Below are 13,506 nucleotides of genomic sequence, written 5' to 3'. Positions count from 1 at the left end.
ATGAAAACTATAATCAGAAACTCAAGCCTAAACCAAACCCTAACAAGTGATCCAATGACAAAAAAAATTTCTTTTAAACATAAGCCATGATCACTGAATTTCATAGGACTCAGTTTGAAGGTGAAATCCTTTTGGAAACTTGTTCCATGGACTCAACATACACATAGTTGATCAAATCAGACTTTTTGATCCAAATAGTTCTTACTCTCATTTCATGAAATTCTTTTTCTTTCTTTACCTCTTTTTTAGGCAAATTTTCAGCTTTAGAAATCTTAGGTGACACAATATTCTTTTTCTTCCTAGAATGCACCTTTTCATAACATGAAAAATTTTTAAAATGATTTTCAGAAAAGTCTTTCTTTTTCTTATGAAGGCATGAGTTATACTTATATCCATTATTTCCACAAAAAATGCAATGCATCAATTTAGGCACATAAGACATATGAGAATATGATGCATCAGGCAAACATGGTTTAGGTATAATAACAGGTTTAACTAAAGTTGTTTTACCTTGATTACTAGAAGAAGTTTTAACAAATCCTAACCCTGATTTATCATTCACATCCTTACCCATGTTGATTATCTTATTCAAACTGTTTTGACTCATATTGAACCTTTTCAGTTTATCTTTTTCAGATTTCAATTTAATTTCAAAATAATCATTTTTTAGAACAAAAACATTCTTTCAATGAGTTAGCAATACTTACCTTATCCTCAAGAATGATGATCTTCTTTTCAAGCTCAGTGATGACATAATTGCTTTCAAAAGCTTTCCTTTTTTCCTTCATCAATCTGTTTCTTTAGATCTTCATTATTTCCTTTTGCTTGGATAAGCTCTTTTGCTAGCTTATTGATTGCCTGTTTGACTTCAATGGTTTCTTTGACCATTTTCTTCAACCTTTCATCGTCCTTTTCAGCCTCTTGTACCTGTTCATCATGAACTTCATTGTCTTTGTTATCTGAAATATCAGAGTCAGATAAAGACATGATATGAGGACCTCTATCCAGAAAAGCGACATAAGAAAAATTATTAGTATCATCCTGAGGAGAATAATTATCACTTAAAGTAGAATTTTCAGACATAGAAACTTTCATTACTTTTCCTTTATTCCAATCCTTTTGTTATTTCCTAGGACTAGGACAAACATTGGATGCATGACTTTTAACGTCTTGTCAAAATTTTTAGGATTAGCCAAGTTGCTATTCCTACTCCTCTATTGTCTTTGCAAAATTTAACTGTATTGCCTTGACAACAATGCAAGATCATCATCAAAGTTTTCCTCCACAGAATTCTCAACCTGTATAGATTTTAAAGCAAGATTTTTCTCCTTCTGATTTAAATCAAAGTTCAACATCTCAAAAGTTTTCAATGAACCTACCATCTCATCTAGTTTATTAGTAGACAAATCCTAATGTTCAGTGATGGTTTCAACTTTAATCTGGAATCTTTTAGGTAACGACCTTAAGATTTTCTCACAGATTTTCTTATCACTAACTTTTTTACCTAAGTGACATAGTTCAGAAATTATTTCAAGAAGACTAGAATAAAAATTAGAAAAGGTTTCATCTTATTTCATCACGATGTTCCCAAATTTATGAAAAATCAACTGAATTTTGGACAACTTCACTTTTGAAGTTTCTTCATGAGTAACCTGCAAAATATCCCAAGCTTCTTTAGTAGTTTTACAATCAAAAATTCTAACATATTCAAATGGAACAACAGAATTAATAATTGAATATAAAGCTTTGCCATTAACATCATTACGTTAAGTTTCAATAGTAGTAAAAACAAAAATATCTTTTAACTCTTTGACTATTTTACCATCCACAGCTGTATCTACTGTTGGAGGTGTATAGCTAGATTCAACTATCGCCTAAGTTTTACCACCAGAATTTTGTAAATAGGCTCTCATCTTTGACTTCCAATAATTGTAATTATCCCCTTCAAATAAAGGACCACGTTGACTAGAACCACCTTCTTTCAATGCATAAGACATGATTTTGAACACAATTTTTGAAGAATAAAACAAAGCTTTCCAGCAAGGATTAACTCAATATGTAGAGATTGTCTCTGATACCAAATTGTGAGTTGTACGCAACGGAATAAACTTAAAAAGTTTTGTTTGTTTTACAACAGATCTGTGTCTTTACCAACTTTACTTATTTTAGTAATTAAATAATTAATCACATGCAGATAAAATAAAGCAAAGTATAAAGTTAGAGATGATACCAGAATTTTAGCGAGGAAACTTTAGTTGATAAAATACGTCAACTGTTATGAGAAAAATCTCGTGGAGCGTGCAGTCTAAAGTAAACCAATCCACTATGCTTGAAACAAAGTATAGCGAACTTTGACTCTGGGTCACACCTTATCATTCTACAAAACACCAACTACTGACAATCCTTTGGCTTTGCGACTCCCCATCCAATAGCAACTTGACCTCAGGCTTATGCTTGATATTTGTAGAAGAGTAGCAGGTAGATTAGACAACACTCCTCGAATGCTCCAACCCTTTCAAAGTGTGATTGTTTTTACTTCTATTCTTTAATTGTCTGAATTCGATGTAGAAATAGATCTGCTTTCGTCTGATCGATGTAGATGCAACTGTATGATCACGATCAGGATTTGAACACCACAACTCTAAACTACTATGGGTTTATGTGTATGCGTTCTAGAAAGATAACAAAAAAATCAACTAAGAATTTTCTGCAAAAATAATCTTTTTAAGGCTTTTAAAAATAATGAATTTGTATAACAAAAGCCGTAAATAAACCTATGTGTATGATATGGTTTATATAGAGGTTTGCAAAGTCCTATCCCTTTTGAAAATAAAGAAAAATTCATGTATAGGACTTGGAACGAAAGTTGGATCAAAAAAATGAATTAAACAGAACAAGAAAACTGGAATCCTTTTGCAATCTGGACATTTGGAACCAGTTCCCACATTTGGTACCGGTTTCCAAAGGACAGTGAGTATTCTCGAAGTTAAGCTTTTAGAACCGGTTCCCAAATCTTGGTACCAGTTCCCACATGACAGAATTCATCCTGGACTTAGAAATTCAGTATTTTTGGAACTTTGAAAATATACCGTGTATATCATTGTCCTAAGTGGGAAACAATTTCCTAATGTGTTGTTCTTTTCCTTTCAATGAGCAACAATACTTTCCTCTTCCATTCAACCTCTGAATTTCGCAGTCGATGTCAAATTTGATATGGTAACTGAAATTACAACTCGACTAGGACTTGTTTTGTTATCAAAATATACCAATTTACAAAAATATAACTCACAGCATGTACTCCAATGGTGCATTTTCGTTCTTGAAAAATATTAATATTTTTAAAATTTAAAATAAAAATTGTGGAACCGCTTTGGTGAAGAACATGTTTAATTTATGTTGCATTATTTTATTTTTAAATTGTTATGAAGTTTATGTAATAGAATATTTATTGTGTAATGTTTTATTTTGAAATAAATAATTAAATTTTTTGTTAATTAAATTATTTAGCCAATATGTATGAAATTTTGTAAACAATACAATATCTAATATCATTTGATTTATTAATTTATAGTGAAAACAAAGAAACATTTTTTTTAATAAAAAAATCATATTTTAAAATAAATTTCACTTGTTAGGGAAATCAAATAAAAAAAAATTGCTTCATATAGTCGTTAAGGCACTGTTTGGGTCAACCAAATAGTACCTAAAACGGCTATAATGTCAATAGGAACATTGAAATTTTTTAAAATGAAAAAAAAAAAAATCACTTTTTTCCAATTTTTTGAAACTTTTTTTTACCCCCAAAAGCCTTTAAGGCACTGATTGTGTCAGTCAAATAGTGCCTTAACAACTATTTGGCTCAATTATTTTGAGGGGAAAAAAAAAAAGAGACAAAAGTAAGCCAAAAATATGAATTTTAGCTTTTATTTTAACCAAACATGCCCTTAGGAACAGTGTTTTGGGCTAGTACAATGTTCTGGGCTTGAATTAAAAAAATGAAAGAAAAAAAAAATGGGCCCACAAAAAGTGAGCCCCAATTGCCTTCCCAATCACCCATTTTGGCGACCTTCTTGGTGATATCAAATTGGTGGCCCACTTTTTTCATATTCCATTGGAGCAAACAGTCTCCAAAATTTATGCCATTTTCGCCAAACGAAGTACTAATGGAGCTGTTCTTAGTAACTATGGGAGAACCTTTTCAGAAGACCTGCACTCAAAGCATGAGGAAGATTTAATACTCCACCAATTTGCTTAATTAATTAAAATAAACATATTTGATTATCATTTTAGTTTGGGTTATGACTGGCTTTTTGTCGCACTACTATCAAGTTTGAGAGTATGAATTTTAGGCGAGGGCCAAGAGTTTACATTTATAAAAGCCACTACTACCTTTCACTATAAATATAGCTAGGGCGAGTAGGGATCGTCCCAAGGGATTGTAAGGGTCGAACAAGGTTGTGGAATCGCTATTAGGGCTAGTAGGTCGAGTGATCAAACAATTGGCTGGTTGGTTGATTAGACTAGAGAGTAACTAAATTAAACTAAGTGATAACAAAAGAATGCAACTAAGAGCAAATAAGAGAGAGAAGAGTCTTGGGGTTTAGAGATCACCACCAAGCAATACATTTCCATAACATTGACAAGTGACTAATGAGGGCAAAAGGTGTGTTACAGTATTCGTGTGTGTGTGTGTGTTTGGTTGATTCAACAAGCAAGGATGACTAGTTAAGCATGTATTGTCTAAACATCATGTGAAAGGCACAATATATCTGAGTAATGAAACATATATTGTCTAAACAACATGTGAAAGGCACAATAGATCAAAACAAGTCATTAATCCTTTCATTAAGCTCACAATCCAAATACAACACAAGGTTAGAAACATATGCTACTTGCATTCAAAAGCTTAGATCATCAAACAACAAGCATGGATTGTCCCCCCATTTAACACTACACTACAACTACACTACATCTACACTACTAGCATGAAAATAAACAAGGGGAGAGGCACAATCCATCAAGGAATAAGTATGAACCATCAAGAAAATCACAAGAGCATTCCATTAAGCACTATGTTTTGACAATATCTAAATATATAGCATCAATACACATAGACATGCATTAATAACACTAAATCTAGAGACAAGCACATGAACATCTATTCTAGCATACATAGACATATGGATAGAATGAAATGATTAATAGAAAGCATTTAACCACATAAATCATTGAACAATCAAGATCTATACATATCAAAGTGTCAAAACATTAATTACAACACTAATCCCTCAATAATACACAAGATTAAGATATAAAAAGCATGCTTGGGGCTAACTCTAGCCCCAAGAGGATGTCTAGCCACTCATGGTGATGTTGTTCCAACCCTCAAGGGCTAACTCCATAGAAAAAATCTGCTCCTTGTTGATGAAGAGTCTCCAATGGTGTCTCTAACCTCCTCCTCTTCTTTTCTACACTAAGAATAGCCTTTAAAGTTGTATCTACCAAATGCTAAGTGTCTCCCTCAAAAAGTGCATCATATTCCTTTTATAGGTAGGTCAAGTGACACACAAAATGAGCTGAGGTCGTGCAAAGCATATTCCCCGATGATTGGATAAGGGACAACTTTCAATGAGCTAGAAATTTAACTTTTTCGCACTGGAGGAAGTTCGATCGTTCGAACCTTGGACTTGGATCGATCGAACATTGCTGAGATCCATCGAACTTAGGCTGGATCGATCTTCATTGGTAACGCTTTTTGGATAAAGACAAATCTGAGATATTTTGAAGATATTTTTGGAAAAGGACAAAAGTGGTTGGTAGGGTGGTACAACTAGATAAGATCAATCATTTGGATAAGGATAAAGCGGTTCGATCGATCGAAGAATGATGTTGGATCGATCGAACTTTTGAAATCTCTGAAAATGTCATTATGGCTCTGATCCATCTTGAAGTGCTGAGATCGATCATGTTGGATCGATCAAACTTTGATCTGAGATCGATCGCAGATGTTGATTTCCACCTTTTTCTTCCTTTTGCTTCCACATTTTAAGTTTCAAGATTTCCTTTTCATGTGCATTTTCTCCTCTTTTGCCGTCGGGGGGTTGGATTTTGCATAGGCCATTTTTTAGAGCCACGAACCGTTCCCGCACACTTAAAAACACTAAATACACTTGCGTGCACATTTGTTTCAACCTAGAAATGCGTTTAGGGCCAAATGCATACTTGGTGCAAAGTTGCATCTTCTGAGTTTTTGACCCTTTACTGAACTAGGGGCATTTTGGGCATCTTATAGTGTGTTTTTTTTTTATCTTCTTTCGCGTGCCGGGTAGAAAACTCGATTTCGGGAGGGGCTTCTTTTTGTGTTTTTCCAGAAAATGTCATCTTCATGCCTGTTTTTGCTCTCAGTTCTGGACAGCAAAACTTCCTTTTAGCTTCAGCAGTTTTTTTGGACCCTCTTGACCTATGCTGTTCAAGGAGCATTTTAGGAACTTTACAACATTTTTTTTTTAGTTTCCTTCCACATAGCTGGGTAGAAAACGTGATTTTAAGGAGGGGTTTTTTCTTCGTTTAAGGATCCGTTTTTAGCCTCAGTTCCGAGAAAAAAATTCAAATGGTGCTTGCTGTCAAAACACTATTCCTACCTAGATTTTTGAACCCGGAAAGTTGATATTTTTTTTGAAACTTTGAGGCTTCATATCTTCTTCGTCCCGACTCCAAATCAAGTGATTTTTAAGTCTAAGTTTATTAGTTTTTGCTGGTCTATACAACGGTATGCATAGTTGCATCCAATTCTATCTGAAAAGACCATTTTACCCCTTGTCAAATACCCTTGCCGCACTGATTTTAAACCCAAAAGTTGTTTTTTTTGAAACTTTGATGTTTCATATCTTCTTCATCCGGACTCCGAATCAAGTGATTCTTGAGTCTAGATTAATTAATTTTTCCTTGTCTATCTAATGGTTGATTAGTTGCATCTAGTTTTATCTAAAAAGACTATTTTACCCCTTGTAAAGTACCCTTGCCGCACTAATTTTTAACCAGGAAAGTTTAATTTTTACGAAACTTTGGAGTTTCATATCTTCTTTATCCAGACTCCGAATCAAGTGATTCTTGGGTCTAATTTGATTAAATTTTTGCTATCTTTCTAGTGGTGTACTTGGTAGTACCCGATTTTATATTTTTAAAAATGACTATTTTGCCCCTGGGGGCTTATTTGTCATATTTTTGATCTTTTGCTTTTGCATCAATTCTCATTGAGTTCCACGACCTCATGGAAGGTCACTTTGACTTCTTAGAGTCCTGTTTTCTGTTTTCACTTCCGCATATCGGATCCGTTATCGGGTCAATCTTCGGTTCATCACAGGACACGCTGGCCTAAAAACTAGGGTCGTCACAATGAACCTAGGAGACAACTTGACCGTCTGCCGAAATCTCAGAAGTCCCTTTCGTGGAGAAATTTTGAGAAAGACGTGGTCCCCTACCTCAAAAGACAAGGATTTCCTCCTCTTATCAGCATAACTCTTTTACCTGCTCTAAGCTGTAGCCAACCGCTGCCGAATCAACTTAATTTTCTCTATAGTCTTAAAGACAATATTAGGACCCAAGGCGACTGTATTACCTACCTCGGTCCAACAAACTTGAGATCTGCAAGGTCTGCTATACAACGCCTCAAAAGGTGCCATGCTAATACTGGTATGGCAACTGCTGTTATAGGCAAACTCCACCAAAGGTAAGTAGTCTTCCCAATTACCCCCAAAATCCAAAATACAAGCCCGTAGCATATCCTCCAATATCTAAATGGTACGTTCCGACTGACCATCAGTCTGAGGATAGAATGCCGTAATGAAATGAAGCCCCATGTCAAGAGCCTCCTGAAAACTCTGCTAAAAGTGAGACGTGAACCTGGGATCCCTATCCGAAACAATGGATACCGGAACCCCATAAAGCCTGATAATCTGCCCCACGTACAGTCCACTAAGTTTCTCTACGTCATCTGTCACTGCCATAGGCAAAAAGTGAGTCGTCTTAGTCAGTCTGTCAACAATGACCCAAATGACATCATTCCCTACCTTGGATCTCAGAAGTCCTGTCACGAAATCCATAGTGATGTGCTCCCACTTCCATTTTGCCACTGGTAGTGGTTGCAACAACCCTGCCAGTCTCTGATGCTCTGCCTTCACTTGTTGACAAGTAAGACATTTAGCCACGAACTGAGAAACATCCCATTTCATGCCTTTCCACCAAAACTATCTCTGTAAATTGTGATACATCTTTGTACCACCAGGATGAACTGCGAGTTGAGAATGGTGAAAATCCCGAAGAACAACGTCACAACAAGACAGAGGAACAACCATCTTCCTTCTATACCTGAGACCACCGTTTGAATGTAAGGTCCAACCCTCTACATTCTCGTCACCTAAAATTTGATCGTGGATGGACTTCATCTCCCCATCCTCCTATTGTGCCTTAATAACTTTGCTAATAAGAGCCGGCTGAGCCACAAGGCTAAACAAAATAGCCGGTGAAACATCCTCATACAACTGCAAACCAAGATTTGTAAGCTCTTCTAGCATCTTCCATCTGTAAATGGAAATGCTAGCAAGAGTACCCCGTGACTTTCTACTCAATGCATCGGCCACCGTATTGGCCTTTCCCAGATGATACTGCAACTCAAAGTCGTAGTTCTCCATGAACTCAACCCATCTGCGTTGTCTCAAATTCAAATTCTTTTGAGAGAAGAGATATTTGAGACTCTTATGATCAGAGAAAACCTCAAACTTCTCCCCGTACAAATGATGTCTCCACCTTTTCAGGGTAAGGATAACTGCTGCCAATTCCAAGTCATGTGTCGGATAGTTTAACTTGTGAGTCTTCAATTGTCGAGACCCATAAGCAACCACCCATTCTGTATGCATCAAGACATAACCCAATCTTTCCCGTGAAGCATCATAATAGACCACGTAACCCAAACCACGTTCAGGTATGATCAAACTGGAGCTGATGTCAACCTGACCTTCAACTCCTGAAAAACAAGGTCATAAGCCTCATTCCATATGAACTTGACTCCCTTGCGAGTACGTCGAGTCATAGATGCCGCTAAATGAGAGAAATCCCGAACAAATCTCCTGTAATAGCTGGCTAGGCCAAGAAAACTCCAAATTTCAAACACCGTCTTTTGACGCTCCCAACCCATCACAGACTCAATCTTCGACGGATCCACTGCAACACCACTCCTTGACACGACATGTCCAAGGAACTTCACTTCCACTAGCCAAAATTCGCACTTCTCGAACTTGGCATACAACTGATTATCCCTAAGGATTTGTAACACTGTCCTCAAATGATACTCATATTCCTCTACCGAAGCCGAGTATACCAGGATGTCATCAACGAACACCACCACAAACCTGTCAAGATAGTCATTGAATACATGGTTCATCAAATCCATAAAATTTACTGGAGCATTGGTCAAACAAAATGGCATCACCAGAAACTCATAATGGCCATACCGTGTGCGAAAAACAGTCTTGGATATATCCTCATCCTTAACCCTTAACTGATAGTAACCTGATCTTAAATCAATCTTCAAAAAGTATGTCGCTTCTTTCAACTGATCAAATAAGTCATCAATCCTAGGCAAAGTATATATGTTCTTGATCGTAGCGTGATTCAACTTACGATAATTGATGCAAAGTCTCAAAACCTATCCTTCTTTTTCGTAAAAAGAACCAGTGCTCCCCATTGTGAAGCACTATGATGAATAAAGCCCTTAGCTTTCAAATCATCTAACTGACTTTTCAGCTCATCAAGCTCTGCCGGTGCCATACGGTACGGTGCCATAGAAATGGGTGGTACCAGGAATGACATAAAAAACTACTTCCCTTAAAGGAGGTAACTCTGTTAGTTCCTCTAGAAAGACATCAACAAAATCCTCAACAACTGCTGGAAGAACACGGCCCAAATTGCTATCCTCGTCAACTAGCAAACTAGCCAAGTAGGATCTGTAGCGACTCCAGTTACCAATACTAAAAACCATTGCCGAGTGAGAATCGCTCTGATCTCCCACAAAAATGGAAATAATCTCCCTTAGGAGTGCAAACAGACACCCTCCCACGGAAGCAATCGATCGTAGCCCGAAAGGATGACAACCAATCCATCTCGAGAATGATGTCAAAACTCGCCGTGTCGAAAACAACAAAATCAAACTCTAAAGGCCGCCTAGCTATCTCAATTGCACAATCCCGACAAACACAATCCAAAGACACTGGACCCCCAATTGGTGTGTCAACGTAGAGAAAACTATCCCGAAGTGTGACCACCAAACCCAATGAATGTGCAAATGATGCAAAAATGAAAGAATGTGACGCACCCGTGTCAACGAGAACTCATGCCCAAGAACTGAAAACTGGAAAGATACCTCGAACTGAAGAGGTGCCTGTGGAAGCATCCGCCTGTGGAAGAACATAAGCTCATCCCTGAGTCCCTGAGCCCTGCTGTGAACTGCCTTGATAGCCTGATTGATGTGTAGAAGCAGTATGTGTATCACCCCTGGCTGGATAAGTGCCAACTGGCACCACTGGCTATGGTGCCTAAGGAACTTTGAAAACCAGACTGAACCACTGCAGACTGTGCCGGTACCATCTGTGAATCTGTGCCACTACGTGACTTATTCAACAACTTTGGACAATCCTTCTTGAGATGACCTAGCCGCTTGCAATAGAAGCAAGCTCCCTGCCCTATTTTCATAGAAACTGAAGTCTAACTGGCCTGTGCCCGAAGCTGTGGGCAGTGAGGCTTGATATGCCCCAGTTGCTGACAATGGTAACAAACCACACCCTGGGCTAATCCCGAAGATACAAGAACTATGGATGCAGGACGATTCTACTGCGATGCCCCCTGTGAGTGAGTATTGTTCCCTGCCCTGGCCTTCTTCCACTGACTCCCAGAAGATAATGGATTGTCCCCGCGAGGAAGCTTGTGTGAACCCCTGATCCGTAACTTATTCCGTTCCTCTGCGTCAGCTAGCATTGCCCTCTGAACCACTTCTCTGTAAGTCCTCAAATCAAGAATTAAAACCCGTGGCCTGATGTCAAGATGTAGCCCATCCTAAAACTTCATCGCCCTGGCCTCGTCTGTTGCTACCATATCCTCGGTTTAATGTGAGAGAGAAGTAAATCGTATCTCATACTCAATGACACTCATAGTACCCTAATAAAGACTTGTGAACTGTGTCCTCATCTCCCGCCTCATAGCCCTAGGAAAGAAGCGCTCGAAGAACAAATCTCTGAACTCGTTCCAAGTCATTAACGCAACATTGTGGACATTGGTTATAGACCTCATGAACATAGAAGTAGTCAAAGAAATCCTCAACCTGTCTATAGGTACTGCCATACTGTCCAACTTGCAAACCATAAGGTTCAACCAAGCTTCTGAGACTAGCGGATCTGAACTCCTTGCAAATGGATCAATCTTGACCCTCTGTAGTCGCATAAAGTACTCTAGTGCCTCATTGACTATCAGTGTCGGTGCCGGTATAGGAAACTGTATCCCTGCCACTTGCCTGCGTATCAACTCCTGTAAGGATTTAGTGATCCCCTGATTGATTCCCTGAGCAACCCGCTCTTCATAAGTTGGTGCCCGTGGCGGATTAGCATTCACGCCACGAACTGGAATCCTGGGCCTCCCCGGACCCCTCATGAACTCTGTGTTAGCCACCTGCTCTCAGTGCACTAACATGAGGACTCTCCACGTGTGACAACCATGGTGCTAAACATGCAAAAGAAGGAAGGTCAACAATAACACAAGTTATTATGACCGAGTGTAACTCACACTATGAATGCACGAAACACCAAGCAAGACAAGGTGTGCAACATACAGTCATGCTAAAGCAATCAAGGAAAGCTGTGTAAATAGTTAAGCACTTAAGCAAGTAAGCATACATGTCAAATAAGGCTGCTTTTAAACATATAAGGATATAAGCCTGAAGACATGTCATACTACCAAGTGTGTTATAACGAAACAAGTAAACATGTTATAAAGCCAAAACATGTTATCAAAAGCTTGTGAACATATCAAAGTAAATCAATAAAAGCATGATATGCACCCAAAACCCATCGCCCTAAGGTATTCAAACATAGGAGCTCTGATACCACTTGTGACGGCCCAAGTTTTTTAACCCGGTGCGTCAGTGATGAACCGAAAGTTAATCCGATAATGGATCCGATATGCGAAAGCAAAAGGTAAACCAAAGTCTCAACAGATAGAAGTCACCCTTAAGACACCAATGTGACCTTCCATGAGGTCACGGAACTTAGAGAGAGAGCAAAAACGGAAACAATGGTCAAAAGGGACAAAATTCGTTATCCAAGGGGCAAAATGGTCAATTCATAATTAAAGAGAGAAACTTAACTCTAAACAAGTCAAACAAGGTGAATACAACCTAATCTAATCATTTTCCAGCATTCCAAGGGGTTTGAAGAACATTGGCCAAAAATCCCACAAAAATGCCCTTTCCCGGTTGAAGTGAAAACTGACACTACTTTACTAAAACATGAAAAACTCCTACTATGAATCTGACAATGGGATTATTACCATTGGAAAGCTGACTTAAAATCCTTAAGTTTAGGCTCAAGAATCACCCTATTTGGATTAGAAACAAAGAAGTTATGACCCTTTGAAGTTGGATGATCAATGCTGAACCGAAACCTGGAAGTTGTGCATATAAAAGCTATTTCGGTCGACCGAGATAGAGCTTCGGACGACCAAAATGAACAAAAAACTTGCTGAAATCATGAATTTAAGTGTTAGTTGTTTCGGTAGACTGAAATAGAGTTTTGGTCGACCGAAATAGGCCTTGAATAATAGAATTGGCTACTGGAATGATGAGTTGCTGTGCATAGACAAATCCAATTGCCATCGGTCGACCGAAATACCTCAAAATGCTATTAGAAAACCTGTTATAAGTCCAAGGTGTTAAGGTTCAACCTATACTTTGAATCCCATGACAATTTGGTTCAAAATGAATGTGTAAAACTGATTTTTCATTGAAATTCAAATGTGTGGACATGCCAACAACTTTGATATGAATACTTGAATGTAAAACAATGGCCCATGGCCTCATACATATCAATTACAAGATTTTCATATGTCAAACCTCCAAAATTTGGTAAAAGGCATTTTGAAGCAAAAATTTGATGTCAAGAGAGTACAACTACAAAAGTGAACATGCTTGGCCCTTGGCCTCTTTACATACATACTTATAATGTCAAATGTAAATACTTAAGTATCATTACATGTCAAGAAAGCTACATAATCTTCTAAAATACCATACACCCATGGTATACAAAATATGACATCAAAGTTAAGCATGCTAAACACTTGCATGTCAATATACAAAAATGCTTCAAATAGCTCATAGGCCTCTAAGGGTGATGAGCATCCAAGAACATAGTCTCCTTACCTGTAAAATAACTCAAACCACTAGGGTGAGTAATCAAGTTACTCGTA

This window comes from Cornus florida, unplaced genomic scaffold, assembly GCF_030987335.1.
Source record: "Cornus florida cultivar Cherokee Brave unplaced genomic scaffold, ASM3098733v1 CherokeeBrave_3.0.0_Hap2_Chr06, whole genome shotgun sequence".
In the NCBI taxonomy this organism is placed as follows: Eukaryota; Viridiplantae; Streptophyta; class Magnoliopsida; order Cornales; family Cornaceae; genus Cornus; species Cornus florida.
Note: the sequence above shows the minus strand (reverse complement) of the source record.